Here is a 26,860-nt window from a genome sequence, read left to right as displayed (position 1 = left end):
ATATTTATGAACAGATTGAGTTTATGTCAAAATGTAAGAAGAACATTTATGAACTGACCCAGAAGATAGTCACAAATGTATTAAAAAATGAAGTATATAATTCAAAAAAAGATTAATCCACATTGACAAAAGTGTTAACGTATTTCAGACATGGTGGACTAGATCCTACAAGGTACATCCATTACTCAAGAGATATATATCATCATATTAACTCATTTAAATTAATGGAGAACATTTCAGTTTACAACCCAGGGAATAGTTGAAGTTCTTGGCAGGACTGACCTCATGATTTCTTAGTAGCTGGTTAAGATTGGTATTAAAATTTAACCTTTCAGATCTACAATTAAAAATAAATTGCAGCCCTTAAATTTGGTAGCATATAAAGTTTCACTATGGAAAATGCAGTTCAGCATTTTAGTGATAAACCTATTTCAGTAAGTTTTCTGAAGGGCAGGTAAATAGTAATCCCTTTTAAGATTTCACTTTAGCCCTTATTTTCCTTAATGAAATCTTCAAAAGTCATACCATTACACATAAAACATGATATTATATTTATTAAGCAGCCTACCCCAACAACATTATGTATATCTTTATGAAGATATACACAATGGGTTCTGAACAAAAACTCTGGAAAAGAAGCTCATATCCAGTTAATGATAAATTTTAAGAAAAAAACACTGATTAAATGTTAGAAACTATAAGAATAAAATCTAGGGGCGCCTGGGTGGCACAGTCGGTTAAGCGTCCGACTTCAGCCAGGTCACGATCTCACGGTCCGGGAGTTCGAGCCCCGCGTCGGGCTCTGGGCTGATGGCTCAGAGCCTGGAGCCTGTTTCCGATTCTGTGTCTCCCTCTCTCTCTGCCCCTCCCCCGTTCATGCTCTGTCTCTCTCTGTCCCAAAAATAAATAAAAACATTGAAAAAAAAAAAAAAAGAATAAAATCTAAGGTAACTTGTCTGTTATCACTGCATCAATGTGAGCTTTATCATGAGAGCAACACGGGGTTCATTTTAGCTTTTGCTCTTAACTATCTTAGATTAGAAATAATAGATATAAATATAAAAGTAAGGGATTAAAATAGGTAATACAGCTTACACACATTTCAGTGTATTTAGTCAGTTTCTATTAAATGAATGACAAAAAAATGACTGATCACTTGAAAGTCTTAAAAACAGAGCCGTCTCTCCATGAATACTTAATTGGTTGAAAGTAAATCTAAGTATCACTAATCATCCAGGAAGTGTAAATCAAAACAACAATGAGATACCACCTCACACCTGTCTGAAGGGCTAGAATCAAAAACACAAGAAACAAGGGTTAGTGAGGTTGGGGAGAAAAGGAATCCTCGTGCACTGTTGGTGGGAATGCATACTGTGCAGCCACTGTGGAAAACAGTGTGGAGGTTCCTCCAAAAATTCAAAATAGAAATACCACATAACCCAATAATTCCACTATTGGGTATTTACCCAAAGAAAACAAAAACACTTACTTGAAAAGATACCTGCACCTCTATGATTACGGCAGCACACGACGTGTGCACTGAGAGATGAATGGAGCACGGAGAGGTGGCATATACACACAAGGGGGTATCACTAGGCCATTAAAAAAGTGAGAGCTTGGGGGGCCTGGGAGGCTCAGTTGGTTGAGCATCCAACTCTTGATTTCAGCTCAGGTCATGATCCCGGGGTCGTGGGATCAAGCTCCGTGTCCAGCTCTGTGCTGAGCGTGGAGCCTGCTTGGGATTCTGCCCCTTCCTCTGCCCTTCCCCCACTCATCTCTCTCTCTCTCTCCCTCTCTCACTGTCTCTGAAACAAAAAGAGCCTGCCATTTGTGACAACATGGATAGACCTAGAGGGTATCATGCTATGAGAAATAAATTATAGACAAATGTCATAGGATATCACACATGTGGAATCTAAAACAAATAAATAAACAAAACAAAAACAAACAAAACTCAGAAATCGACTCATAAATACAGAGAACAAACTGATGATTGCCAGAGGGGAAGGTGTAGAGGGATGGGAAAAATGGGTGAGGTGTGTGGGAGGTACAGGTTTCCAGTTACGGGAGGAATAAGTCATGGGGATAAAAGTTACAGCACAGGGAATACAGTCTATAGCATTTAAATAGTGTCATATGATGACAGATGGTGGCCACACTTGTGGTTAACACAGCAGAACACACAAAATGTTGGATCACTATTTGTACACCTGAAACTAATGTAACAGTGTGTGCCTGCTATGCTTCAAGTTAAAAAAAAATCTCCATAATAGAAAACATACAAATTTAAAAATTCTAAAAACAACTGGCACTTAACCACTGTTTTTGCGTGAAATATCAATGTATCTATATTAGTGAAAATCTTAAAGTCTTACCATATAGATATGGTAAAATCTATCAAAGGTATACACTTACAGGAGTAATACTGATTCCCAAATTAGGTGACAGAAGCTATAATAGCTATAAAGAAAAATCATCTTATGAACACTTATTAGAACAGACATTATTAGCTGGTGAAAAACCCACCTCCTTCTTTAACAGGTAAAAATCTATATTGAAAGTGACAGAAATAAGCAATTGAAATTACTTCAGACAATCAAAGTATGGCTTCATACAATTGAAGATTCCAGTTATAAGTTTTTAAAGAACGATTTATCAAGTAGTTTTAAAGTTGTGACCTGGGCTAAGTACCTTTCTTTTCTTTTCTGGGCTCTCCTTATGTGCTGTTAACATCCATGAGTTCAACGGTTCGTTGAGTTACTTTTACATTCTTATTCCAGAGTCAAAACCCCATAATTGAGACCAGTTGACTCTGACCGACCTGAAAGGCATCATGTTCTCATTCTTGAATTACGGCCAAGAGGATGCTATGCACCTGCTATATTACACTCACTGGTTAAACTACTCAGGGCCCCGCACGTGACATTGGGAGCATTCTCACCCAAATCATGTGCTGACAAAGCAGTGTCTGGCTAGGGCAGGACAGAGAAGGGCTGAATGGATGCTGAAGAAGCTACAGATACGTCCTAAAGTCTGCCAACCTGCAGGCCCTGAGGACAACACGATACTGGAACACAGTATGAAGACAATTGTGCACAAGACAAATGGCTTGCAAAGCAAACTTTCTGAAAGCCCTCGGACACCATTAAGCTTACCTCTAATTTTTAAGTTGTGTGCTTTTTGGCAATAGCAAAGTCGAGATAAACAGTAGCTAAAAATTCAGTAACTTAAATTTCAAAATATAAATCCGGAAGTGCTTGCAATTAAAAATATTGCTCCTTATCACTGTCTATTTGCACACACAAAAAATATTCCACAGATAAGTGATTCAATTAAAGGCACATAATAAAGATATATATTTGACACGATATCATAACTGGAGGGGAAAATCTGTACTGTTAACTAGCAGCTTACATAACCACCCAGTATCAAAAAGACAATACGAAACATAAAAATGAGAATGTAATATTTCACTTAAATGGGATGACTCCTTGAAGGTACAGAAATAGAAATAAAACCCAAATTATCTTTTAAAAATGTTAACCATTGGTGGTATTCAAGTTTTACTAGTTGTTCAGAAAGAAAATAGAAGCAGTGAATGCGATATTGTTAATGCTTTACACAGCATGAGTGAAAAGCCAAGAGCCCTCAGTGATATTTTGAAGCTAATGAATATTAAAATAAGAAAACCAAATGCACTGCATGTCTGAATGTTAACTGAGGCTCTTCAGAATCCCAATTTCACATTTGCAGTCAATTTATCTCTTCATCCTTCTGAAGTAGATAAATTGAATATCACAGTTAATCGCGGGATAGGGCTTTTGAATAAAGCCAAGCATTTGTCTATTCAGCAAAGATACGTGTGCCATTTTGTCTTCCACAAGATCCTACCATATCTTTTTGTAAGGGTAAAAACTCAAAAGAAGAAACAAATGTCAAATTTGACAATTATTTTTCTTTCTCAGTTGCCTGATATGGTGCAGAGTAATATCTATCATACATAAAGTCCAGAAGAAATGGACTTTGCTTTGATTACAAATTTATATTTATTTATTTTTTTTTTTTAATTTTTTTTTTCAACGTTTATTTATTTTTGGGACAGAGAGAGACAGAGCATGAACAGGGGAGGGGCAGAGAGAGAGGGAGACACAGAATCGGAAACAGGCTCCAGGCTCTGAGCCATCAGCCCAGAGCCTGACGCGGGGCTCGAACTCCCAGACCGCGAGATCGTGACCTGGCTGAAGTCAGACACTTAACCGACTGCGCCACCCAGGCGCCCCTACAAATTTATATTTAAATTCTAATGGGTGATAGATTTTTTTTCCATTCAAGTGACAGAAAAATACTGATTTCTTCAATAATTTTGACTATACAGGTATTTTTTAACATTAAAAAGATGGTGAGTTGGGAGGGGGAAGAACTAATTATTCTGTCAGGTGACTTTAAACATGAAAATCTTAAAAAAAAAGTGAGGCTCTTGCTCATATAATCATTATAACTAATAAACGTTAGTGATATAAAAACACACAACGAAGGTGAATAGTCATTAACTCTTTCCACCTTGGTGGGATGGGTAGCAGTTAATAAACAGGCAAAACATACAGCCAGGCATTCACCAAGGTAACACCCAGCTGTTTTACATTTATTCTGGGAGAGCTAGAGGTAAAAATGTATTAGTGACCACCGCAGAGCCTGGTCTCAGATGACAGTGTGGTCAAATGTTCTGGGGGAAAGATGAAACTTTTATTCTCGCTAACGTTAATTCCCAGTGCTAACCAACATTGATTAAGTCCCTGCTGTTTCTTAAGATAACGTTCAGAATGGATTGTGAGGATATAAAGATGAGAAGGCTACGAATCCAATTCTCAAAGACTTTAGGATCTCGTAGGAATGACACAGGTGCATAGATAAGCACCATTCCGGTGGCGAGGATAAAGACAGGATATACAAGGATGAGTTTCCACATCAGTAAGGATGAGAGGACAGTTAGGAAGAAGTGATGTCTGAGAAGGGTGTTAGGGAAGCGAGCCCGTAGGAGGTGTGATGGAACCCTTCCAACAACGGACAAGTGCACACAGGTTATCCTGGACCAGGCATTGCACTTGTAAGTGTGCATCCCTCTCCTGAAAACCTTGCTAACAGGCGGAAGCCAAAACACAGGTATTTTTAAATAATTTATTCCATATGCAGAAGATGACATAAAATCTCAGCAGGGTCTGGAGCTGCTTCTCATCATCAAAAAAATTAGTATCTGCAAAGAGGGATTAAACAGAGTCAAAATGAGCCTCATGACAGGCCGGATAGGTTTTGCCATCAGATAAATTACAAAAAACAAATTGTGTTTAGAGTTTCTTTTAATTTTAAAATTACAAATAAGGACCTATCTACCTGTAATTCTTACACCCACGTTTAATTGGCTATAATTCATTAGCAGCGAAAACAGGGGATGATCAAAGATGAATGGAAGAGATCAGCAGAGGCTAGAGTTTATAAAGCTCTTACCTGTTAGAGCCAAGCCGTGAAAATGACAGAGATTAGCACTGAGGCCCACCTTCCCTGCCAGATAGCAGGGTCATTCAAGGGGCCCAGAGGCTCAGGTGATGGCTCTCTAGGGCACTACAGGAAACAATCTCAGTGAGCAAGGACGGGAGCTTGAAGTGTGACACAGGAAGACAGGTGCAAAAGAATGAGAAAAGTATCTTAGATTTTTTAAAGAAAAATTCACATTTGTCCTAAGAAAGCAGTTAGCACCCAAATGAGAAAAAATAATGGTAATATTTAAACTTAAGTTCAAGAACTATGTCATGAACAAAAAAAAAAAAATGTATGGCCTTTATGACTATACATGTGTTTGTGTGTGTGTAGTGGGCATATATCCCTGTGTACACACACACACGATGCTCATAAACATTCCATGAACTGTTTAGGGTTAGAGCTATACTGCTTCCCTCACACCATCATGATTTATTTCCATGGAAATATTTAACCTTATGCTTAGAGAGGAACACACTGATAACTAAAATAAAAGTGAATTAGAAAAAACACAAAAGAGGGCTAAAAACTAAAATAATAAATTAGAATTTTTATATTTTATTTTGAAAGGATAATTATGCTCAATTCATACCCTGATCCACTCTACCTGATTATGCACATATAGCTCACATATCTGAAAAGTCTCTTACACCGAGAACAAAATTAGCCTGCAAATAGAGAGCAGGATTGGAACATGGAGGACAAGGAGACAATCCCATGGCGATCAGGTTGTATCTTGCCCACAAGTGTCCCATCAGGTCACCTTGGGGGAGGCTGGGGTCCAGCCCCATCAAGGTGGGCACCTTGGCATGGGCTGCATTGTTCTGGAGTTAGGGCTTGTCTCTTTTATTGTATGGACTCATTGTATTTTTGGAATCATTATGGGGTAAAGGAGACTAATTGTTCTCAGAGGAGGGTCTTTAAAAATTTTTTTAATATATGTTTATTTTTTATTTTTGAGAAAGAGAGACAGAGCACAAGTGGGGGAGGGACAGAGAAAGGAGACACAGAATCAAAGCAGGATCCAGGCTCCAAGCTGTCAGCACAGACCTCTATGAGGGGCTCAAATCCATGAGCAGTGAGATCATGACCCGAGCCGAAGTCGGACGCTTAACCAACTGAGTCACCTCAGAGGAGGGTTTCTTGTGCAAAGGCGCCTCTGTGCTAACCGTGGTAACCTTGTCTAAACCACCTTTCACTAGCTTATTACCTTGGTAGCTGTCACTGTATGAAAAACCACTCCTTTGTCATTTGTCTTCCACAGAACAGTTTCATGTAGTGAAAATAGCATGGACACTGGTTCTTGAGGTTCAAGGACACTATCATCGAGGTTGAAGTCTCTGCCTCTGCTGCTTTATAGTCTCAGCGTTGCTTCAGGTATCATGCACCCATATTGAAGACAAGGAGTCGGGTATGGCTCCAACAAGTTATTTAAGGAATCACTAGAACTATGCACTTACGCCAGAAGGTGTCAAATCCTTATGAAGAGAAACACATTTAAACATTTAAAAATTAAATTGGGGGAGCCCGGGTGGCTCCGTGGGCTGAGCGTCTGAGTTTGGCTCATGTCATGATCTCACAGTTTGTGGGTTTGAGCCCCACATCTGGTTCTGTGCTGATACTTCAGAGCCTAGAGCCTGTATCAGATTCTGTGTTTCTGTCTCTCTCTCTGCCCCTCCCCCTCTTTCAAAAATAAACATTAAAAGCAAATATTTTTTAAAAGTTAAATTCAGAAAATGACTATAACGGAACTTGTACAGAGTAAGAAATTACAACGTAAAAGCTCGTTATATATAAGTTTCCTTTAAAAGGGCCTAATTTCTGGTTTAAGTTGAAGTACATTATTTGTAGGTATGTTCAGAAAGTTTTCAGACCACTATGAGTTAAACTCAAGTTTTAACATGAAGAAAAATTTTATAGCACTTAAGTATGTAAAAACTACATGGAAGGTAGGGTGCCAAGATGGCAGAGCAGCATGAAAATTCTCTGCATCTCTTATCCCAGAAATGCACCTATATTAGCACCAAACCATCTCGTGCACCTAGAAAACTTGAGTATTAACACAACAATCTACACAACTTGAACCACAGAACTTGGCAGGTATGCAGCACAGAGAGTTGAACTGGAGGAGAGAGAAGCCACAGAGGACAGGGAGCTGTTTTTGCTTGCAGAGAGAGGACAGAGACAGGGGGAGAGTACAAGAAAGCACTTCCCCCCACCCAAGAACAGCTGGAGAGAAACAGAAAGGATGGAAACATCCAAAAGGTACTGAACAACAAATGGGTAAAGGAGAAAGGAGGGGGTTTAAATATCATTAGGACTCTAAAAACATGGGAGCAAGGAGTCTGAAACTCCACAACTCGATACCCAGCACTGCTCCAATGGGAAGGGTAAATCCCCAAAAACAGAGAATGAGGTCTGAGGGGTCCTCGGGCCACATGGGGAGAGGCTATTCCCCTGCTGGGAGGATATATGGAACAGGTTGTGAGGTCTCCCCAGGGGACAAGGTCCCAGTGGACCACGGAGAACAACAACAGTTGCAAGTGCTGGAAAAAGGATATGAAGGGTGAAGCCGGGCACCAGATGTGTGTTGTGATTTTCCATAAACCCTGAATTGCTGCTGTTACGCAATTGCTCAAACTTTTTCTGGGGTGGGCTGGCACCCAGCCACAGTCTAGGTTTCTGCAGTGGCATGGTCATGCAAGCATTCCCAGGGGTGGGCGCACCTGGCCATTGCTCAGGAAGACCCCCTCCAAGAGGGTTGGAGCAGACCCAAGCCACAGGGCCCTCAGAAGTGAGAGGTTTGCAAACACAGCCCCATCTGAGATAAAACTCAGGAGGGAGGTGCTGCCTGGTAGCCTGATGGCTTAGTCACAGTGAAGAAGTAGGGAGTGGACAGAAGCCAAAGACAAAGGAGGGGTGCTTGATTGCTGATCAGTGAGAGCAGAGTTCTGATCCGAAGACCGGGAAGCTGGGGGATGCCATTTGCACCCCTCCTGCGCATACGCATGTACGCCTATATGCGCCACAACAATCCACCCCAGGAAACTAAGCAGCACCACCTCGTGGAAAACAGAGTCATTACACCAAGTCCTGTCCAACTGGGCCAACCAAGCCCTAGAGAATCACCACAAGTCTCTCCACCTGCTTAGTTGTATGGACTATACAGTGCTTCATTGTCTGACTTCTAGGGGAAACTGGATGTAATTTCATTTGGATTTCATTCTGTTTGCTGGTCCATATATTTTATTTTTTTCCCCTTTTTCATCCCTTTCCTTATTCTTGGATATGGAAAGAGAAAAATATATTTTCCATTTCATAAAAAAGATTTTTTCTACTATATTTTTTGTAATTTTTAAACTCTATTTTACCTTATTTTGTTCTATTTTCTTGTATACATTTTTCTTAATTTTTAAATGTTTTCATACATTTTTTTTCTCTTCCTTTCTTTCCTTTTTTTCTCTATTCTATCAAGTTTCTTTCAACAAACAGGACAAAACACACCTAGGATCTAACTTCCTTTATTTGATGTTTTTGTGTTGTTTTCAAAATTGTATATTTACTTATTTTTTTATTTTATTCTTTTTCTTCCTCCAAAATGATGAAACACAGGAATTCATCCCAAAAGAAAGAACAGGAAGAAATGACAGCCAGAGACTTAATCAACACAGATACATGCAAGATGTATGAACCAGAATTTAGAATCACAATAGTAAGAATACTATCTGGGGTTTAAAATGGATTAGAATACCTTTCTGCAGAGATAAAAGAAGTAAAAACTAGTCAGGATTAAACAAAAAATGCTATAACTGAGATGCAATCTCAAATAGATGCCACAGCGGCAAAGATGGATGAAGCAGAGCAGCAAATTACTGATATAGAGGACAGATTTATGGAGAATAATGAAGGGGAAAAAAAGAAGGAAACTACGGCAAAAGAGCATGATATAAGAATTAGAGAACTCAGTGACTTACTATAAAGGACTAACATCTGAACCATAGGAGTCCAAGAAGATGAAGAGAGAGAAAAAGGGGTAGAAATTTTATGTGAGCAAATCATAGCAGAAAACTTTCCTAACTTGGGGAAAGACACAGACATCAAACTCCAGAAAGCACAGAGGACTCCCATTAGACTAAATAAAAACTGACCATCAACAAGGCATATCATAGTCAAATTCACAAAACACACAGACAAGGAAATAACTATGAAAACGGCAAGGGAAAAAAGTTCTTAACCTATAAGGGATGACATATCAGGTTCACAGCAGGTCTATCCACAGAAACTTGGCAGGTAAGAAAGGAGTGACAGGATATGTTCAATGTGCTGAACTGGATAAATATGCAGCCAAGAATTCTTTATCCAGCAAGTCTGTTACTCAAAATAGAAGGAGGGATAAAGAGTTTCCCAGACAAACAAAAACTACAAGAGATTGTAACCACTAAACTAGCCCTGCAAGAAATTTTAAGGGGAGAGGGAGAAAAGATGAAACAAAAAAAAAAAAAAAAAAAAAAGACTAAAAGCAACAAAGACTAGAAAGGACCAGAGAATACCACCAGAACCCCAACTCAACAGGCAACACAATGGCAATGAGTTCATATTTTCAGTACTCACTCTAAATGTCAACGGACTAAATGCTCCAATGTAAAGACACAGGGTAACAGAATGGATAAGAAAACAAGATCCATCTATAAGCTGTTTACAAGAGACCTATTTTAGACCCAGAGACACCTTCAGATTGAAAGTAAAGGGATGGAGAACTATCTATCATGCTAATGGTTGCCAAAAGAAAGCCGGAATAGCCATACTTTTATCAGACAATCTAGATTTTAAAATAAAGACTGTAACAAGAGATGAAGAAGGACATTATATCATAATTAAGGGGTCTATTCACCAAGATCAAACAATTGTTAATGTTTATGCCCCAAATGTGATGGCACCCAAATATATAAATCAAATAATCACAAACATACAGAAACTCATTGATGATAATGTCATAATAGTAGGGGACATCAACATTCCACTCACAGCAATGGACAGATCATCTAATCAGAAAATCAACAAGAAAACAATGGCTTTGAATGACACACTGGATTAGATGGAATTAACAGATATATTCAGAACATTTCATCCTAAAGCAGTGGAATATACATTCTTCTCCAGTGCACATGGAACGTTCTCCAGAACAGATCACATACTGGGACACAAATCAGCCCTCAGCAAGTTCAAAAAGATAGAGATCATACCATGCATATTTTTAGGCACAAGGCTATGAAACTCAAAATCAACCACAAGAAAAAAAAAAGTGGGGAACACAACAAATATTTGGAGGCCAATGAACATCCTACTAAGGAATGAATGAGTTGACTAAGAAGTTAAAGAAGAAATTAAAAAGTACATGGAAGTCAATGAAAATGATAACACCACAGCCCAAAGCTTCTGGGATGCAGCAAAGGTGGTCATAAAAGGAAAGTATATAGCAATCCACCCCTTCCTGAAGAAGGAAGAAAGGTCTCATATACACAACCTAACATTACACCTTAAAGATCTGGAAAAAGAATACCAAATAAAACCCCAAACCAGCAGAAGACAGGAAATAATAAAGATTAGAGCAGAAATCAATGTTATCAAAAACAAAACAAAACAAACAAACAAAAAACGCACAACAGATCGATGAAACTAGGAGCTGGTTCTTTGAAATTAACAAAATTGATAAGCCCTTAGTAAGTTTGATCAAAAATAAAAAGGAAAGGACCCAAATAAAAAAAAAATAAAATCAAGACTGAAAGAGGAGAGATCACAACCAACACAGCAGAAACACAAACAATAAGAGAATATTATGAGCAATTATATGCCAATAAATTGGGCAAGCTGGAAAAAATGCACAAATTCCTAGAAACATATAAACTACCAAAACTTGAACAGGGAGATATAGAAAATTTGAACAGACCCATAAGCAGTAAAGAAATTGAATCAGTAATCAAAAATCTCCCAAAAAACAAGGGCCCAGGGCCAGATGGCTTTCCAGGGTAACTCTACCAAACATTTAAAGAAAAGTTAATACCTATTCTTTTGAAGCTGTTCCAAAAAAGTAGAAATGGAAGGAAAACTTCCAAACTCATTCTATGAGGCCAACATTACCTTGATTCCACTAAACAGGACAACTACAGACCAACTTCCCTGATGAACATGGATGCAAAAATCCTCAACTGGGTTCAACTGGATCCAACAGTACATCGTAAGAATTATTCACCATGATCAAGTGGGATTTATTCACGGGATGCAGGGCTGATTCAATATCTATAAATCAATCAATGTGATACACGACATTAGAAAAAGGACCAGAACCACATGATCCTCTCAATAGATGCAGAGAAAGCACCGGACAAAATTCAGCATCATTTCTTGATCAAAACTCTCAAGAAAGTAGGAATAGAAGGAGCATACCTTGAGATCATAAAAGCCATATATGAATGACCCACCCCTAATATCATACTTAATGGTGAGAAACAGAGCTTTCCCCTAAGGTTAGGAACACTGACAGGGATGTCCACGCTCACCACTGTTATTCAACATAGTATTGGAAGTTCTAGCCTCAGCAATCAGACAACACAAAGGAATAAAAGGCATCCAAATCAGCAAGGAGGAAGTCAAACTTTCACTCTTTGTAGATGGCATGATACTCTGTATGGGAAACCCAAAAGATTCCATCAAAAAACAGCTAGAACTGATTCATGAATTCAGCAAAGTCACAGGATATAAAACCAATACAGAGATACCGGTTGCACTTTTATACAATAAATATAAAGCAACCGAAAGAGAAATCAAGAATTCAATCCCATTTACAATTTCATCAAAAACCATAAAACACCTAGAAATAAACCTAACCAAAGCGGTGAAAAATCTATACCTTGCACACTATAAAAAGCTTATGAAAGAAACTGAAGAAGATACAAAAAATGGATAAATAGCCTATGCTCATGGATAGGAAGAACCAATACTGTTAAAATGCCAATACTACCCAAAGCAATCTACATATCCAATGCGATACCTATCAAAATAATACCAGCATCCTTCACAGAGCTAGGATAAAAAATCCTAAAATTTCTATGGAACCAGAAAAGATCGTGAGTAGCCAAAGCAATCTTGAGAAAGAAAACCGAAGCAGGAGGCATCACAATCCTGGACTTCAAGCTGTATTACAAAGCTGTCATCATCAAGACAGTATAGTACTGGCACAAAAACACTCAGATAAATGGAACAGAACAGAGAACCCAGAAATAGACCCAGAAAATATAGCCAACTAATCTTTGACAAAGCAGGAAAGAATACCCAATGGAATAAAGACAGTCTCTTCAGCAAATGGTGCTGGGAAAACTGGACAGCAACATGCAGAAGAATGAACCTGGACCACTTTCTTACACCATACACAACAATAAACTCAAAATGGATGAAACACCTAAATATAAGACAGGAAATCATCAAAATCCTAGAGGAAAAAGCAGGCAAAAACCTCTCTGACCTCAGCTGCAGCAACTTTCTACTCAATACATCTCCAGAGGCAAGGGAACCAAAAGCAAAAATGAACTATTGGGGCCTCATCAAGATAAAAAAGCTTCTGCACAGTGAAGGAAACAATCAGCAAAAGTAAAAGGCAACCCACAAAATGGGAACAGATATTTTCAAATGACATGTCAGATAAAGGGTTAGCATCCACGATCTCTCAAGAACTTACCAAACTTCACACCCAAAAAACAAATAATTTAGTGAAGAAATGGGCAAAAGATATGAATAGACACTTCTCCAAAGAAGACATCCAGATGGCTAACAGACACATGAAAAGATGCTCAACATCACTCATCATCAGGGAAATACAAATCAAAACCACAATGAGATACCACCTCCTACCAGTCAGAATGGCTAAAATTAACAACTCAGGCATCAACAGATGTTGGTGAGGATGCAGAGAAAGCAGAACTTTTTTGCACTGCTGGTGGGAATGCAAACTGGTGCAGCCACTCTGGAAAACAGTACCAAAGGTTCCTTAAAAATTTTTAAATAGAACTACCCTACAACCCAGCAATTGCACTACTATGTATTTTCCAAAGGATACACGTGTGCTGTTTCAAAGGGACACATGCACCCCAATGCTTATGCCTGTGCTTTCAACAATAGCCAAGGTATGGTAAGAACCCAAATGTCCATCGACAGCTGAATGGATAAAGAAGATGCGGTGTATATATACAAAGGAGTACTACTCGCAATCAAAAAGTATGAAATCTTGCCATTTGCAACCACATGGATGGAACTACAGTGTATTATGCTAAGCAAAATTAGTCATATACAATTATCATATAGCTTCACTCAAAAGTGGAATTTATGATACAAAACAGATGAACATAAAGAAAGGGAAGTAAAAATAATATAAAAACAGGGAGGGGGGAAATGGAAGAGACTCTTAAATATAGAGAACAGAGTTGTTGGAGGGTTTGTGAGTGGGAGGATGGGCTAAATGTGTGATGGGGCATTAAGGGAGACACTTGTTGGGATGAGCACTGGGTGTTATACATAGAGGATAAATCATTGGATTCTACTCCTGAAATCATTATTGCACTATAGGCTAATTAACTTGGATGTAAATTTAAAAAATAAAAAGTAAAATAAAATTTAAAAAGAAGACATCCAAATAACCAACAGATATATGAAAAGATGCTCAATACCATTGATTATCACAGAAATACAAATCAAAACCACAATGAGATATCACCTCACACCTGCAAGAATGGCTAAAATCAACAACACAAAACACAAGAGGTGTTCATGAGGGAGAAAAGGGGAACCTTCCTGCACTGTTGGTGGGAATGCAAACTGGTGCAGCCACTCTGGAAAACAGTACAGAGGTTCCTCAAAATGTGAAGAAAGAACTACCCTAAAATCCAGCAATTGCACTACTAGGTATTTCCCAAAAAATACAAAAATATTAATTCAAAGGGATACATGCATGCCAATATTTATAGCAGCATTATGCACAATATCCAAATTATGGAAACCGCCCAAGTGTTCATTTGTCCATTGACTGATGAATGGACAAAGAAGACTGGCATACACACACACACACACACACACACACACACACACACACACACACACACACTGGAACATTACTCAGCAATAAAAAGGGATGAAATCTTGCCATTTGCAATGACTTGGATGAAGCTAAAGTATAGTGCTAAGTGAATAGGTCAGAGAAAGATAAATATCATATGATTTCACTCATATGTGGAATTTAAGAAATAAAATGAGCGAAGTAAAAAAAAAAAAGAATGTGGGAGGAAGGGGGGGTGGCAAACCAAAAAATAGACTATTAACTATAGGGAACACAATGATGGTCACCAGAGGGGAGGCTGGGGGGGGGGATGGGTGAAATATGAAGGAGGGTTCTTGTTGTGATGAGCACCAGGTGATGTATGGAAGTGTTGAATCACTATATTGTATACCTGAAATTAACACTGGACTGTATGCTAACCAATGGAATTTAAATAAAACTTTTTAAAAATTCTAAAAGAAAAAAAAAAAAATATATATATATATGAAATTTGTTTTTCAGGACACTAGAATCCACTTCAAAATTAAAATTGCATACCTATGAGAAATAAAGAACTACAGTTATTCTTTGATTTAGTATATACTAGTTGTTTTAATAACTATGAAAACTTTTCAACTTTAATGTTTTAAGCTACGCAGAAATCATCTGTGGAAAGAGAGATCAATAGATAGATACAGGAATATTTCACCTAGGGTGAAAACTAATATTAGTCAAAGAAAATTGGGCTTAAAAACATGTATTTGTAGATTCCCCTTGTGGCTCAGTCAATTAAGGATCTGACTCTTTGTTTCGGCTCAGGTCACCATCTCAGGGGGTCTGTGCTGACAGCATGGGGCCTGCTTGGGATTCTCTTTTTCCCTTCTCTCTGCCCCTCCCCTGCTCACATGTGTGCCCTCTCACAAATGAATGTATTTGCGAAATTCCATGTGCATTTGTATGTATGTACAAAGATCTGCATTTATATAAATGCCTACACATGTATATGAATAGAGTGTCATGAGGCATAAATATACAAGTGGATCAAAGGTTCTTTGAAGCTTCACAAAGGAAAAAAAAAAAAAAAAAACTAGTGGAAACAGGTTCACACCCAAAAAAAAATACTGTGGATTTAAAATAACTAAAAACTGGGGCGCCAATTGGCTCAGTCGATCCAGTACTGACTTTGGCTCAGTTCATCATCTCATAGTTTGTGGGTTCAAGCCCTGTGTCAGGCTCTGTGCTGACAGCTCGGAGCCTAGAGCCTGCTTAGGACTCTGTCTCCTTCTTTCTCTGCTCCTCCCCCACTTGTGCTTTTTCACAAAGTTAATAAAATAAAATAACTAAAAGTCGGTTTATGTTCCCCCACCTCCCCAGATTTGCATTGCTGAAGCAACTGCTCAGTGCTTGGTGCAAAGTAAAGCAACTAGCATATTATGGTTCTGGCTTAGGGAGGGCACAGCAGCAAGAGGAAGTCTGGAACACCCCAGCACCCCCTTCAGGAAACCTCGGCCCTGAGATGCGCCTCCGAACTTTCCGCAGACCACCAAGAGGAAGGTACTCAGTGGATAATCAGAGAGGGACATGAAAGGATGCACCTAGAGACTTTTCACCCCTTAACACATCTAGAATCTGGAGAGTACACATTTCAGAACTTCTAGGGTACCACTGATACCTTTCTACCTCTGACCATTTCTTCTCTAGTCAATGCAAACTCGTAATTTGAGCTGTGGGTGATCTCGCCTTGCACCCTGACCCATCAGCACCCCTGCATGTGACCCTAGACTGCACTAGCCTGTGTGAGCTCCTCGTGACAGTGACAGTGACCCTGTGCTGCTGTAGGCCAGCCTTCTCCTTACAGCCACCAGAGGGGGCAGGACGGCCAGGGGCAGTGTGGCTCAGAGACATGGTGAGTCAGCATGCGGGTGTAGAGGACAGAGGTGTGGACACCATGTTGTTGCAAAGAGGACGCTAACAGTGACATGGTACAATTCTCAAATGATAAATACAAGTGACACATTACAGAACACCGACCTAGATACTCACAGTGGTTATTTTAGTGGATTATGATATAGGTGTCATTTCTACTTATTTATTTTTCTTTCTTTCAGAATATAACTTTATCACTTTTCATGCACTACATTTTACTATTTTTGGGTGGTTTTTTTTGGTTATTAAGAAAAGTGTTATTTTAATTTAAAAAAAATTAGAAAAATAGAGAAGGATGGGTGAAATAAAATGAACCCCAAAGCTCTTGTGTGACATTCTAAGACAGTGCTCTGAGTTTCCTGACAGGAGAGGAAAACAAGTAATCGTTTTCAGTTATGTATATTTAATAATAAAAAAAAATCATTGATCAGAAAAATGAAATCTCTTTTAGGCCTCACATAGAGGCAAAAAAATAGTTTTCAGTGAGGTCCTTAGAGATAGTTTTATGAAAATCATTTTCCCGTTGGTGGAAAGAGTGACGTGAACTTTGGAGCAGTTTCTTTACAGAACTCCACATGTAACTAATCCGCAGATGGCAGGTAGCCCCATCAATCCCCTGACGACATGGCTGATGTTTCCATGTACTTAGTATGCCTACACAAATGAAGAGGCAAAAGGCCTTGATAATATTTTTTAAAACAGGGTTTGATATGTACTTGTCAATAAAGAATAGATACCCTTGATTCCTAACAAGGCTCTAAATACGTATGTTCTTCCCTAAGGCCCTATCCATGGGACTCAGCAGTGACACCAAGCCAAGGTTAGGACTCACGCACCTACACTTGTCCAGAGAGGACCAAACAATGGCTATACCCAAAATAAACCAACCCAGGAAACCTGTGAAGAGAGTAAATGCTCCCCTAGAAGTAAAAGGGTCTGTTTCATGCATATAACAATGGGCCATCAGGGATCCACAGACCAGTGCATGAACACAGCCTGATCACTTGTATCTTGCCTATACATTTAAGGATCATCGTACTGTTGGTCAACCATGAGCCTCAAGTATTCCAATAAAGTATGCAACGAGTATCTAACTTTAAGAAGTTCCATTCTTGCTTACATTTCTTGGAATAAATTACAAAAATACATACCTCTAGGAAAATTAATGAGATTCATTGCTGCATAGATATGTTAACTAAGACAGTTAAACATTGGAAGATATTATACGTACTAATGATTGTAATCTTTGGCCTAACTGAAGCGATCATGTCCGGTTTTCTACACAACTTCTTTCCGTCTGGTTAAACCATAGTAAGTTTTTTGATCTTTTGATGCCTCCAGACCCCAAGTGGCAACTTTAAGTGGTTCAATCTAATAGTTCATGACAACAAACTTATTTCCTATGCTCTGGGGAGAATTCCCGTATTTGTTCTTTACATCAAGAGTTGGAATCCAGACTCTAAACATGCACACTTGGAATTGATTCTGTTATTACGGAAGTAGAATGTGCTTCACCCCCTGCCAACTGGAATCTTCCCTTCTGTTTTTCAGAGTCTCCATCTCTGTGATCTGGGCATGCTGATGGCTAACTTACTCCAGATGTGAAGCTTATGACCCAAGCTAAGTCAGTAAGCACTGGCCACAGTTACTGGCTGGTTCAGAGGTGGGTGTGTGACATGAATAGGCAGGATAGAGAAGAATTAGGGGCTTTGTTGGAAATGCTAAGGATATAAATCTGGAAACATGCAGGCTCCGGAGAGAACAGAAGTCAGACTGAGATCAGATCTTAAAACTACACTGACGGGTGGCAATATCACTCCGCCCTCGGATCAGTCATTTCCTGAGGAATTCTGGACTGTCGGAATCGTAAGTCAATAAACTTCCTTCATTGTTTATGCTAATCTGAGTTATATTTGTGGTTACTTTCACTCTAAAGGGCATAGCACACATGTGAAAGTGCTCATAGATAGGGGTGTGTACACAGAAAATCACTGAAAACATATTACACAAAAGTGTGCAGTTTATTGGCAAATTGATTACACTCTAACACTTTAAAACCGCTTATATATAAAATAACAAATAAATATGTGTGTATATATATTTTTATTATCTCCTTTGCTTCTAGATTGGACACTCAATGATTGTAAAATCTTTGTACAAGTAGGGGTGATGGGTTTGGATTTCTGATCTGATACATGAGTGCTAATTCTTTGAGATTTTACTGATGTGCTGGGTGTAAACAGGAGATAGGAGTAAGTTGGGTGGGAGTATTAATGACCTTACACATTTCCAAGATCTGTAACTCCTCAGTTGTAGTTTAAGGGAAATCCTCCTTATTCTTAATGACCCGAAAGTCATTTCAGGCACTAATTCTATTACAAGACAGAACTGCGCCCACTATGGTTTCTCTAACTTGCTATGCGAACTCCAATGGTCAAACAGAATAACAGCTGGTTATATATGATCAGGCTTTCAGAGGGTCTGGGGTCAGAGACAAAAGCTTCTGAAGTGAGAAAAAGATGTAATCATTAAAGCAGCAGCACCTAATAGCGTGACTCAACTTGCTTTAAGTAGGGGGAGAAAAAAACAACAACAACAGACTGACAGAAGCTCTCGGAGAGACACCGGATGTCGCTCTGTGATGGAACTGATCATTTCAAGCGTTCCAGGGAGAGGCCTCATGTGCGAAAATAGAGAAGGGAGAGAGGCGGAGAGGAAGACAGAGGGAGAGACCAAGAGAGAGGAAGACGTAGACCATTTTGCCGTTGATGAAGCAATTTTTAAAATGCCACTCACTTGGGTCTTGCCACAAACCTACACAGCGTGAAGGGCAATTACCAGCGTCCTCGTGTTGCAGATGAAACGGAGGCTCATGTCCTGTGTGGCAACCGGCTTCAGTCCAGCCAGATGGTAGTAAAGGGTACGTGTGGGATTGCACACAGACCTTGGGGCAGCAGCCCCTCACAAGGTCCCCCTCACTTCCACATTATGGCAAATCACTCCTCCACCACAAATGCACATGACGTCTCAAAAGATGCTACCAGAACTCAACTATTTTGTCACATCTAACACATACCAGTTATGTCAGTTTGGGTCTGGTATCGCTTTTTTGCCCTACTTCAAAACACAGGTTTTTTTTTTTTTTTCTTTCCTTACCACCGAAGTTTGGATTGTCTTTATTAATTTTGAAAATGGATATATTGGGGCGCCTGGGTGGCGCAGTCGGTTAAGCGTCCGACTTCAGCCAGGTCACGATCTCGCGGTCCGTGAGTTCGAGCCCCGCGTCGGGCTCTGGGCTGATGTCTCAGAGCCTGGAGCCTGTTTCCGATTCTGTGTCTCCCTCTCTCTCTGCCCCTCCCCCGTTCATGCTCTGTCTCTCTCTGTCCCAAAAATAAATAAACGTTGAAAAAAAAATTAAAAAAAAAAAAAAAGAAAATGGATACATAGTTTGGCTAAAATCATCTGCTGAAAATTCGTACACAATGCTTCAAAATCCCCGTAGCTCTCCGCGTGCACGTCTGAAGTGACTGAATCTTCTCGTCCCCTTTCACTTCCTATGTGAAAGGCAAGAATGCCAAACAGGCGTTTTCCCATTTCTCCTGCCAAAGGTGTGGCCATCTGACCCATTTCTGGGCCACAGAACTTAAGTGGAGAGAGGGGGTCACGTTTCCAGCCAGGCCAGCTCCCACCTCCCTCCCCCCCTCCCTCCCAACAACCTCCTCAGGGAAGAGGGTTGACACCAGGGACAGTCCTGCCCACTTGTTGCTCTAGGGCTGGGCGAGGAACAGAACATGAGCAGCACAGCAGAACAGCGAAGGAAACAGAGAGGCAGCCCCGAGTCCCGACGTGTGTGCAGGGCTGAAGGCACACTAGGGGTGCCAGACACTGGACCTGTGTTGGGGTGCAGAGGGGCGCGTTGTAGATTGAACTGCTACTTATATTCATTCAGTCCCCAAATATCCAGATTATGCTCTTTGGTCGCTGAAATTCTCAAAACCACTTAAAGGATGTTAAGTATGCTTTTTGCTACAACTTAGAAGAGGCAATAAAAGGTATCGTCCCCGCAACGTAAACTTGCACTGTCCTTGCCTGAGGGCGAGTGGGTATCGCTTAATCCAATAGGAAGTTGTGTCTCTGCCTGCTAGCATCCTCCGGGGGGCTGGCATTTCCCTTGGATCATAAGCACCTTGCGGGTACCGACTTAGGTTTCAGTCTCACACCTTCTGCCACCTACTGTCTGCTGCAGGAGGAACCCGCTTTGCCCCTTGGTGCAGCTCCTCCTTGCCCACACCCTTACAACAGCACCCAAGTTCTCTCCCTATCCTCCCCTGCTGTGGTGCTGCCTGCTGAAGGCTGGGCGTGATCTTTGCAAGCCTATCTGCACGATCTCTCCTACGTTACGCTTCGTCGGTCACCTGTAACCAGTCTTTTTGTTGCCGTTGTTCCTTTTAATCTCCTCAGAAAACATTTTAATGTTCACGTGACACCATCACACCCTTTTTCCCTTTTTTCTGTGTGCCAGTTGCAATCCCTGCCCCGTGCAAAATTATCACCAACACTCCCAGTGGACATAACGCTGAGGAAACAGAAGCATGTAACTCATCCTCCTTAGCTGTCCAGTACCCAGCACAGGGGTAATATTCATGCCACAGTGTGGGTGGCCAGGTTGAAAGAGTTGATTTCCTATAAACAGCGATTCCCTTCATCAATGTCCTCTTTACTGCTACGTACTCACCGGGGATGATAGTTATCAATGAAGACAGGTTATATCCTGAAAGTGTAACTTCTAGAGGGTTTGCTATAGATGAATAAAGGACTTTTCTCAAGAACAGAGATGTCCAGGGCGCCTGGGTGGCTCAGGTGGTTCAGCATCTGACTGGATTCCTGCTCAGGTCATGATCCCTGGGTCGTGGGATCAAACCCCATTTGGGCTTCATGCTGAGCATGGAGACTGCTTGGGATTCTCTTCCTCTCTCTCTCACTTTCTCTCTCCCTTCCTCCCCCCACCCCCCACATGCTTCTGATCACTCTCTGATATATATAGATATAGATGATATAGATATAGGTATAGAGATGATAGAGGGATGATAGAGATAGATGATAGAAATTTCCAGAAGTATCTCTGCATCTTATTAGCAGAGACTAGCAGATTCTACACACAGGCCAAATCCAGCCCACAGGCCGTTTTAATAAAGTTGTATCGGAACACAGCCACTCATTTGTGTATTACGTAAGATCTAAGCCCACTTTGGTCCTACAAAAACAGAGTCAAATAGTCACCAAAGAGACCCACACAGCCCACAAAGCCTCAAGTATTTAATCTGGTCCTTTATAGGAAAAAAAAAAAAAAAAAAAAAAAGAGTACAAAATCTTGCTATTAGGTTAAAAGTAACAACACCTAAATAGTAAAAAAAAAAAAAAAAAAATAGAGAAACAAATTTTCACGGTTCCTTTTTAATGGCAGAACAGCTCTGAGCCTGCGGTTTCTGTTCTATACCATATGTATTCCTATTATGTGTTGCCGAGTTTCGTATCATCCCCGAGTTCCCAAGATGTGTTGCAGACAGGCATCTATTTAATGGATTGTATCTCAGGCCCAGGCATCTGGGGATCTCCAGATGGGCAAATGAAGCTTTAGAAAACCACAAGAAAATATTTTTTTTAACCAAACTGCAGTACTGCTCTCATCTGATAATATCTACCTCTCTGTGAATTCACTTATTATTCTAGTGATTTCCTCTGATACAATTAAGCCACTTAGCAAACCGCCTGGCCCATGATACAAGGACAGCTTATGCTTCCTTAAAGTAGAAGTTATAGCACGCCTCGTGTGGTAATTATTGGAGTGATGTGGATAATTAACATCAAAACAGCCACAAATGTACTTGAGGAGAGAATCCATGCTCTAAGATTTAAAATTATTTAATGTAATTTAAAGGGAGCCAGAAATACCAGGCTTTAGGTACATTAACGTGATTGGTTACACAATTACAGACCCCGTTAGATGTAGACGCCTCTTGCTATATTTTCTTATCATTCTTAAATTCCTGCTTTCTTCAACCTCAATGCTTCCTTTACAAAATATACTTGGCCTCACTTATACCGCCTTAAACAAACCATTTCTCCAACTTGAGTAAACAGGTTGACGGCTGAAAAAGAAGCTAAATAAAAAGTATTATTTTCCCAGGGGCTTAGACGTGTGCACAAATTCTTTGGTGAGTCCATTCGTTTCATCCAACAGATACAAAAATACTCGTAGCTGACACATGTGTACTCCAAAGAGACGACCTGGGATGATCTCGCAAAGGCAAATTCAATACGCAAAGACATGCAGCCTCAGATTTGTAAATCACGCAACCCAGGTACAAACTCTCACCCCAGCCCAGATGCCTTCCCGTTTTTTGAGGAAAGACCGCGCCGTAGAACCTGCTAGGATTCTGGAGTCAGACTCCAGTTTGGATCTCAGCCCCTCGGCTTGGTGTCATCTAACTGAGGCTTTCGAGCGAACATTTCTGACAAGGAAAGCCTGCCCACGTGAGCCCACTCAAGGACCTCTGGGCCACAGTCTGGCAGCGATGCTCCTGGACTCGCCCTGTTCCACAGAGTCCCTTCATGACAGTGTCTCACACATTCTCTTTGGTCAGTATTCTGCGTCATCGTCCTATGAATGTAACTGAGAACACTACCAGTGATGCCCATAAAAGTAATGTTGCTTTGAACAATTTACCTGTTGAATATATTTAATGTGATGCTTAACTAAAAATAATTTGAAAAAGTTACACGAGGTATGCAAAATGCTTTAAGAAATTAATACATCTGAGCATAGGGCAGGTAACATCTTAGAAAGCTTAGTTGCAGTATATATTGAGAAAGTATATATTGAGAAAGTTTTTGCCGAATTAATAAAGTCCTTTCCAACCCGATTGTGTTCTCACTGATTTTTTGTACACCAACAGTGTACCGATGGCTCAAGGAGAGAAACAGTTTTCCTTTCTGTAAATCAGGACAAAACTATTCCCTAAATTTATTTAAAAACACATAGTATGTTCTACATTTTAGAACATATTTAGAACATATTTCTACAAAATATCGAACACAATATGTTCTATACTTTTCTATGAGGACCCAGTTTACCTGTACTGAGAACTGTAATGGCCTCATCTTTATCAGTTGACCTTTGAACATGCTCCTGCCATATAAGGGCTGGCAGTGGGGGGAAGGTGCACTGGACCAGCACTTATCAAGTGCAGGGGTGCATAGGACAGACACTTATTCTCAGAGCAGAGAACTGAGGATGGCCGCATCTGAGTGTGTGTGCTGGAAACTTGGACAGAGCTCCAGGAATGCCCATCCATCTACCACATACACGTGCAAACACACGCATCCGTGTTATTAATAATTCTTCAAAAAGATATTTACATCACATGTCCTTGAATGCTCTGAGACAGAAAATTCATCGTGAACTTACCTTGAACTGGAAACAGTAAGAGACTCTAGGACATGAAGTTTGTCTCTTTTCTATGATTACTCCCATGCTTCTATGCATTCATCAACAAAATGGAATCATAACTTAAAAAAAAAATTACGCTCCTTTGCATGAAAAATTTATTATCTGAAATATGTTCTTTCACAGAAATTTAAATGGGCTTACATGAGAAATTAAGCTACCGTTTGAAATATAAAGCCTCACATGCGTTTCGACACACTTAACACTGACGTCTTATGTATACAAAGAAGTACCGTTATAGCACTTTTACAACTTGAGAAGATATTTAAAAATTGAAGTCATAAAAAATAATTACAGACAAAGGAAAGTTATTTCAACTCTTCACATGTTCAAAATATTATAAATCCATCCACAAATCGCTTTATGTCATATTTATACTGACATTACAAAAATATAACATTGTAAAATATTATTTTTAATATTTTAAAGTATTAAGGTAGCCAATATTTATGAGTGCCTCCCATGCCATAGTTAAGAGAAACGAGTTCTCTATCTCTCTGGAGCCTACATTCTACTAAAAGCAAAAGGAATTAAAAAAAAATAAGAAGACACGTATATACACACACTATATATAAACTTATTGCCATAAAATGCAAATTACAATGATGTATTTCTTCTTTAAGAGTATTTGTTTTTCTGAAACACCAGGTTATACCTTTAACTAAGCTAAAGTTTAAATAAAAATTTCATTCACTACTTACTACCTCAATTGGGAAGAAATTATTCTCTGCTTATTTCCCTAAGTTTCTATTTCTGATTCTCCCTCCATGGATTTAAAACATTATGAAACCGCTAAAATATATTTCTCCTTGCTGTCACTGATGTGACTGTTAGCCAAATTTTATCTTAATTCCTATTTTGCAACTCCAAAATTCCAGAAGCCAAACCATGTCTCCTGCAATCAGAGCACAAGCTCACTTCAGAAACACATAAAAGAAAATTGATTTTCATCCTGAAAATGTCAAACTTCTGCCTATAACACTCAGCTATGGTTTTCTGAAACAGCAAAGTTCAAAAAGAGCCATCGACCTGGTGGCCCTCTGACACATGGTGATGGATGCAACGTGTCTACAGCTTTACTGCCAGAACGTCCTCCAAGAAAAGGAGACAATCAATGAAGAATAATACATTTAAACTGGGTAGAAGGTTTGCTTTGTTTTAATGTATTAAAAGAGAAAATACTGGCTTTTCACTTCTCTGGGGAGAGACTTTATATACTCTGTGATTAACTCTTTTCTCTCTTTCTGGCTCAGCTGAGTCAGACATGCACACAACTGCTGAGAGAAGGGGAGGAGGGCCTGAACAGTAAACTCTGTATGTAACATAATGAACTTAATGTAAAAGACGTTTACAGTGAACTCCTGACTGTACTTGGGCTCTCAGGATAACTTCCTTTGAACCAGAAATATCTAGATTTTCCGTAGGAGTTCCTTATGTTTCTGAGTAGTTGCTAAACCCTTAATTAGTCCCACTTTAAACAAACCACCTTGTACTATAGTTTGGGTCTATTTGGTAACACAGTGGGGCTGCTCACCATGCTTTCAGAGTAATGCTTACACACTCTATAAAATACAGTAGAAGACAAAATATGATATAAAAGAGAAGATATTATATAAAGGATATAATTTGAAGACAAACATAACCGCTACTCACCCTGCTGTCTTGTCCTTCTGTCACCATGGGTTCTGGAAACTTCAAGTGCTTCTAGTAAATGATGATATTTCCATTGTCCTAGAGGACAGAGTTATTGATCAACGTCACATCAAAAACAAGACTTCAATCAAGTGAAAAACACAGGAGTGATTCATTTTCTTATAGATTATATGTATGTTTGCAGTGAATTAATGAACATCCTCAAGAGTAAATCTTACAATCATGCATGTAAGTTTTGGAAAGAGCATGCTTCCTACTTAAAACTTAATTCTGTGGGGCTCCTGGGTGGCTCAGTCAGTTAAATGTCAGACTTCAGCTCAGGTCATGATCACATGGTTGTGAGATCGAGCCACGTGTTGGGCTCTGAGCTGACAGCTCAGAGCCTGCTTGGGATTCCTCACCACCACCACCACTCACGTGTGCGCTCGCTCACTCTCTCTCTCTCTCTCTCAAAATAAATAAAGAAACTTTAAAAAACAAAAACAAAACAAAAAATTAACTCTACGTAGGCATCCCATCCTAAGTGTTCTGGGTTATATTCTTTACGTTAGAAACAGAAAATTACTTTCACCTGCAAAATTTTATTTTCTATTTTACCAGAGTCCTAGCAAGGTAGCACAGTATACATTCTCTTTCAATGACACTTTAAAAATGTGGTGTTTTATGATATGGTAAATATATTCAAGACAAGGACAACTGTACAGATTGAAGGCAACTTTTGAGCCTACACCAAATTTAATTTTCAGAATGTTAAATCACACCATTATTACCTTAAGTTCACAAATCGCACATCTACGTGTTTTCAAAGGAGAAATGGGTTTTCTGATACTGCAATGCAAAATCTTAAGGCATTTTAGGAACTGACATTATTCCTACTGGGCTTTAATCTTTCTCAAAGTGGAAGAACAGGTCTTAATTATTCATAGCTCTTACAGTCCCATAGCTAGTACTGTACTGAGTGTGCACATATTACAAAACAGGCACAGAAATACACAGAAAAAGCTATAGTTTAAAACACCGAAACATGTTTTCTTGAAACTCCATAGAATATGAAGTTAACAGATGCGCTTAATTTATGGCAAAATATTTGTTTCTCACAAACTTTGTGAATTTCTAATTAAGTGGAAATAAATGCACAAAAATTTTAAAGAATGTTTCTA

General features: G+C 39.4%; 1 protein-coding gene across 1 annotated transcript in view; it reads right to left on the bottom strand.

Annotated features, from left to right (window-relative positions):
* Positions 1-25,730, bottom strand: part of PCDH15 (protocadherin related 15) — a 1,244,966-nt gene extending 1,219,236 nt beyond the window's left edge. The window contains exon 1 of the mRNA XM_045437154.1: positions 25,701-25,730. The gene's annotated coding sequence lies outside the window, so the exon portion shown is untranslated. The remainder of the gene's footprint in view (positions 1-25,700) is intronic.
* Between the last annotated feature and the right edge of the window lie 1,130 nt (positions 25,731-26,860).

This window comes from Leopardus geoffroyi, chromosome D2 (genome assembly GCF_018350155.1).
Source record: "Leopardus geoffroyi isolate Oge1 chromosome D2, O.geoffroyi_Oge1_pat1.0, whole genome shotgun sequence".
NCBI classification, from domain to species: Eukaryota; Metazoa; Chordata; class Mammalia; order Carnivora; family Felidae; genus Leopardus; species Leopardus geoffroyi.
Note: the sequence above shows the minus strand (reverse complement) of the source record. Positions and strands in the feature narration are given on the sequence as shown.